The sequence below is a fragment of the Myotis yumanensis genome, unplaced genomic scaffold, assembly GCF_028538775.1.
Source record: "Myotis yumanensis isolate MYYU_CA2020_CCGP unplaced genomic scaffold, mMyoYum1.0.hap1 SCAF_22, whole genome shotgun sequence".
NCBI classification, from domain to species: Eukaryota; Metazoa; Chordata; class Mammalia; order Chiroptera; family Vespertilionidae; genus Myotis; species Myotis yumanensis.
This window is the reverse complement of record NW_027223773.1, coordinates 3,350,678-3,357,323: the sequence shown is the minus strand read 5'-3', so window position 1 is coordinate 3,357,323 and position 6,646 is coordinate 3,350,678.

Here is a 6,646-nt window from a genome sequence, read left to right as displayed (position 1 = left end):
TGGGGGAGCGGGACTCAGGCGAACTGGGTGGTAGGTTTGCTCCTGCGAAGACGAAACCCTCGCTCGCTCCGTGGGGCGGGCATCCCGGCCAGGCTGGTCCCGGGCGCGGTGGCCTCGCTCTCAGCAATGACATTTCAGCTTCTGAGCAGAGGCAGGTGCTTCTTGAGGCGGCTCAGCTGAGAGGCTTGACCTTTAGAAGCAAAAATAAGAAATCAGGGGAGAGAGAGGGAGGAAGGGAGGAGAACACTTCAGCGCATCACTTCCTGTTTTCCCGTTGGCAGGAGTCGTGCGGAGGAAGAACTGCCAAGGTGGCGGCGACGGGTCCAAGTGACCGGTCCAGGACACGGTCCCTCCCTCCCTCCGGCCCCCCACTTCCCTTCGGATGGACCGTGGGAATATCTGCATTTTCCCCCGTGAAAGGCCCGAGGCCCAGCCGGGGCTGGGCAGCCGGTTATAAGCGCTTCTCAGAAGGTCCCTGCATTTCTCAGAAACCGTGTCCCAGAGCTTCAGAGCCTTTCGAAACCCGTGACTCAGACGCCGCCGGCCACGCTGCTCGGGCGCGTGCTCCCATTTCACAGCTGCAGCAAGAGACAGTGCAGCCCGGCCGGCCGGTGTGGCTCAGTGGTTGAGCATCCACCTATAAACCAGGCGGTCAGGGTTCGATTCCCGGTCAGGGCACAGGCCTGGGTCGCGGGCTCGATCCCCAGTGTGGGGCGTGCAGGAGGCAGCTGATCCATGATTCTCTCTTATCATGGATGTTTCTATCTCTCTCTCCCTCTCCCGTCCTCTCTGAAGTCAATAACAATATATTTTTAAAAGTAAGTGAATGGAATGTTGAGGGTGGAGGGAGGAACTTCAGGGCCCTCCCTGCCGACGCACCAGAAAGAGGCAGTGACTCCTGTACGTCACGCTGGGGCACGGGGCCGTGGTGGGCCCGGCCAGGCCTCTCGGCGTTGGATCTGGTGGCCGGTCGCACCCCCTGAGTGGCAGGAGGGGACAGAGAGTCAGTGTTGCTTCCCAGGGCTTCCTTGGAGGTTTAGTAGCTGCGATAACACCTTTTAAGAGCGGACGTGTCACGCTAACCGGTTTGGCTCAGTGGATAGAGCATCGGCCTGCGGACTGAAGGGTCCCAGGTTCGATTCCAGTCAAGGGCATGTACCTGGGTTGCGGGCACATCCCCAGTAGGGGGTGTGCAGGAGGCAGCTGATGGATGTTTCTCTCTCATCGATGTTTCTAATTCCCTATCCCTCTCCCTTCCTCTCTGTAAAAAAATCAATAATATATATATATATATATATATATATATATATATATATATCTCCTATATAATAAAAGCCTAATATGCAAATTGACCAAATAGCAGAATGACTGGTCGCTATGACACACACTGACCATGAGGGGGCAGACACTCAATGCAGGAGCTGTACCCTGGTGGTCAGTGCGCTCCCAGCTGAAAGTGCCATTCAGCCAGAAGCCAGGCTCACTGCTGGCAAGTTCAGTGGCTATGGTGGGAGCCTCTCCCACCTCCAAGGCAGTGCTAAGGAGCAGGGAGCCAAGAGGTAAGCAGCAGCGAGCAGGCAGGCGGTAAGGAGGGAGGGAGGAGGTAAGGCGGTGGGGAGCGGGCCTAAGCCGGCAGTCAGACATCCCTCGAGGGGTCCTGGACTGCGAGAGGGCTCAGGCTGGGCTGAAGGACCCCCCCGCGCCCCCCAAAAAGTGTGCAAGTGCACGAATTTCGTGCATCGGGCCTCTAGTATATATATAGAGAGAGAGAGAGAGAGAGAGAGAGAGAGAGAGCAGACATGTCAACTAGGCGTCTCTTTTCTGCTTCGACCCCATACACTTCCCTGGAATGATCCAGGCCTTGTGAGGTGTGCCGGACTCTCTCTCTTTTTTAAATACATTTTTTATTGATATCGGACAGGAAGGGAAAGGGAGAGAGAGAGAAGGGTCCCAGGTTCGATCCCTGGTTCATAGGTCGGTGCTCAACCACGGAGCCACGCTGGCCGGGCTCATTCACTTATTTTTGAACAGGTCGTGAAAGCAGACGCTTCTGTGGCATTCACTCTGTGCTGGGCCGGACTCTACCCCTGCACAGGTAGGCATCCACTCCGCCCTCCCCGCAGCTGTGCAGGGAGACCTGGTTACAGAGGAAGAGGTGCAGCCCAGAGAGATTAAGGTTTAAAAAGGAACGGATTAAGGGATTAAGGCGCAGACAGATTAGTTTCTCGGGCTCACGCAGAGAGCGAGGGGCGGGGCTGGGAGCGGAATGCAGGCAGCCTCACCCCAGCTCAGCGCCCTTCACCCCGAGTCCTGACAGCCCTGCTTCAAGCCAGCGCCTCTCTCTCCAGGTGGCTCCTGTCAGCAGTGTCTGGCCGCCTCTGTCAATCATTTTTTGCATATCTTTTCTTTAAAAAAAAATTTTTTTTTATTGATTTCAGAGAGGAAGGGAGAGGGAGAGAGAGAGAGAAACATCCATGATGAGAGAGAATCATGGATCGGCTGCCTCCTGCACGCCCCACACTGAGGATCCAGCTTGCAACCCGGGCCTGTGTCCTGACCGAGAATCAAACCGTGACCTCCTGGTTCATAGGTCGACCCTCAACCCCTGAGCCCCGCTGGCCGGGCTTGGCTTCAATTTAGATGCTGTGTTTACTTGGAGTCGGTTTGGGTGGGGGATGTTCCTGGTGCCAAAAGCCAGGGCTCTGTTGGGGGACGTCACTGTCGCCCAGGCTGAGAGAGATGGTCCAACGCCCCTTCTGTGCCCTGAGCGGCCCTGGGATCGGCCCCAGCTGGGCAGGGGCCTTGGGGCCAGCAGGTGTCCAGCCACAGGAGACCCAGTGGACCGCGTGCAGCTGGACACGAAGGGGGCGTCGGTGTTGCCTCCTCGGGGCAAGGGGAGGAGAAAGGCACAGGCACAGGCACCCGCACCCCACCCCCTCCAGGGGCCGGACCCTCTGTGTGACCCCCACCCAGGTAACGCTGGCCTCACTCTCCACCTACACCAGACAGCCCACCAGGTGGCACCCTCCTCACCCCTCCTGCTCCCCGGCTGCATGGACTCAGCTCAGGCCCGGGACCCCACACCGAGGTCTCCTCTGTCCCTCCCCAGCCGTCTGGGGGTGTTTCACTCCCTTCTGATCACAGGGAGTAAGGATGAAGGTGGAGCATGAGTGGAGAGAGGGAGAGGGAGAGAGAGAGGGAGAGGGAGAGAGAGAGGGAGAGAGGGAGAGAGGGAGAGAGAGGGAGAGAGGGAGAGGGAGGGAGAGAGGGAGAGAGGGAGAGGGAGAGAGAGAGGGAGAGGGAGAGAGAGAGGGAGAGGGAGAGAGAGAGGGAGAGGGAGAGAGATAGAGAGAGAGAGAGACCTCTGTTTTGGCCTCTGGATCAAGTTTTCCCAATTCAGACAGAGCTTCGGGATTTGCCGGTGACTTGATCCAGTTTGAGTGGAGTCTGTGATGTGTCGGCTGAGCCTCCGGCCTCCCCGTTACTGAGGCTGGAGAGGAAGGCGTGCAGGTGCAGGTGCAGGTACAGGAGCAGGTGCAGGTGCAGGAGCAGGAGCAGGAGCAGGTGCAGGTGCAGGTGCAGGAGCAGGTGCAGGAGCAGGTGCAGGAGCAGGAGCAGGAGCAGGTGCAGGAGCAGGAGCAGGAGCAGGTGCAGGTGCAGGAGCAGGTACAGGTGCAGGTGCAGGAGCAGGAGCAGGTGCAGGTGCAGGAGCAGGAGCAGGAGCAGGTGCAGGTGCAGGAGCAGGTACAGGTGCAGGAGCAGGTGCAGGAGCAGGAGCAGGTGCAGGTGAGCAGCTCCTGAGCAACCCCCTGGGCTTTCCAGGGAAGCCCCGCAGAGTGCTGGGGCCTCATCGGCAGGGAGAAGCCAAGGCCAACACAGACCGAAGAACAGTGAGGAATAAAAGAAAGACACGGCCCGGCCGGCCTGGCTCAGTGAGTGGCTGAGCGTTGACCTATGAACCAGGAGGTCACGGTCAGGGCACATGCCTGGGTTGCTGGCTGGATCCTCAGGGTGGGGCGTGCAGGAGGCAGCCGATCCATGATTCTCTCTCGTCATGGATGTTTCTCTCTCTCTTTTTCTCTCCTTTCCTCTCTGAAATCAATACAAATATATTTTTAAACAAAGAAAAGAAAGACCCAGATCAGGAACGAATGCTGACTAGATGCTTTGGGGTCTCGGGTCCAAGCCCGCCCAGCTCACCCTGGGACGTCAGTGCATCACACCACCCCCCTGTGAGCACGGCCACCCTCGCGCCTGCCTGAGAACACTCCTGATTTGACACAAATTCCATGTCAACTCTGACTCATCCTCCAGGATTCTGGTGACGCCACTGAAACAGTCATGTGGACCGGGTGCCATGGCTGACTTCCCTCGAAAAAGCACACTAGCCGGTTTAATTGAATTGACCTTTGGTGATATGACAAAGTTAATTACAGGTACAGACAATCCAATTATACACATCGACACGGCCTGTAATGAACTCTTACCGTCTGCGGTAGGTAGAATTGCAAGTACTGTACTGTAAGTTACTTTTCTCCACTCCCTCTTCTCAACCTTGGCTGCACATTAGAATCACCTGGGAATCTTTTTAAAATCCTGATCTCTGGGCCTCCTCCTCCAGAAATTCTGTTTCTTTGTGATGGGGTGGGGCCACAACATGAGTAACAAAGAAACAGAATTTCCGGAGGATGAGGCCCAGAAATCAGGATTTTAAAAAGATTCCCAGGTGATTCTAACGTGCAGCCAAGGTTGAGAACCACTGTCCTAGACCGTGAGGAGCAAATGGAAACTTCCTGGTTACACTCAGAACAGTGGACACGGATGTCCTTGCAGCATTGCGAATCACAGTGAATCATGGTTAATAGCATAAATATGCATCAAATAAAACATAGTGCATTATGATGCAGCATTAAAAATGATGTAGTGTAGGCCCGGCCGGTGTGGCTCAGTGGTTGAGCGTCGACCTATGAACCAGGAGATCACGGTTCGATCCCCGGTCAGGGCACATGGCCGGGTTGCAGGCTCGATCCCCCAGTGTGGGGTGTACAAGAGGCAGCCGATCCATGATTCTCTCCCATCATTGATGTTTCTCTCTCTCCCTCTCCCTTCCTCTCTGAAATCAGTAAAAATATACTTTTTTTTAAAATGAGGATGCAGAACACATCCATGTAGTGCCATTCACTCAAAAACAGGCAAAACAGAACCGTCTTTATAAAGATCCTGAAAGCGTGGTATCTATGTAAATACCTTACAAATGCACGTGAAAGATATCAAATGACTTCCAAATACAGGAAAAGATATGTCTTTTATGGATGGGAAGACTTAAGGTCAGAGAATTAATTCCCCCGAAATCGTTGTATAAAGTTAATGGAATTTCAATTGAGTTGTTGACAATTTTCCTCACCGTGAAAATTGGACAAAATTATCTTAAAGTTTATTTGGAAGAATAAATAGCTGAGAGTAAGCGAGAGAGATTGGAAGAAAAAACACGAGGCCTTGCTATTCCAACTCTCCGTGCATAATTAAACGTTATTGTACTCAAATCAATGTTATATTGGCGTAGAAATAAGCAGATGGACCTGTTAGACAGAAACAAATGATCCAGAAATAGATTTTTCATTTCGAATGAGAATTTAATATGCGACAAACTTGGTGTGTCAACAAGCTTGAAAAATTTTTTTTTAAATATTATTCTGCCCTAGTCAGTTTGGCGCAGTGGATAGAGCAGTGGATAGGCCTGCAGACTGAAGGGTCCCGGGCTCCATTCCGGTCAAGAGCATGTTCCCTGGCCCTGGTTGGAGCATGTGGGAGGCAACCAATCGATGTGTCTCTCCCCCTCCCTTCCACTCTCTCTAATGATCAATGGAAAAATATCCTCAGATGAGGATTAACAAAAACAAAACAAAGAAATCAACCAACTAACCAACCAACCACAACAAAAGACAAAACCAACAGGAAAATATATTATTCTCATGCTCATCTCAGAATGGACTTTCTCTTGCCTCCCAGTGGTCCCTGGGGCTGGGCCACCCATAGGTATGCTCTCCAGGGAGTAGCTACTCAACTAGGACATGGCGGGGGGCGGGGGGCAGCCTGCTCTCCACCCAACCGCGAGAGCCTCAAGTCCCGGGTTCGTGTGTGACCTCACTGGGCGGTGATGACCTCACGGTTCCCATGGCCAACAGCTGCCACGCCGTGTTCCAGGGCACCGTCCCTAACAGTTCTCCACCAGGTACCCATCGGTCTGGTTAAGATCGCGAGACGGAGCGAGAGGAGAGGATTATCGACGAGATCCTGTCCATCCCGTGTGACTTGTCCTCGGTCCCCTGGGAGGGCCGCCCGGGAGGTGGGCCCAGGCCGGGCCTCGCGTGATCCCTTTGGGCTGGTCCATCGCACTGAGAGCTACCTTAGCTGTACGGACACCCGTGGCCTGGGGCCCCTCAGACCCGTGTGCTCCTGCTGGCCGCTGAGGACAAGTTCAGTGTCTTAGGGTTCTCATCGCTATCGACGTGCCTTCGCCTCTAGGCTCTGAGATGCTCCATGCAGGCCCTTTCCCGGTCAAGGGCAGTTTTGTTGGAAAATGGTCCATGGAGAAGCCTTCCAGTCTGTTTACGTGATGCATCGCATTTATTGATTTGCGAAGATT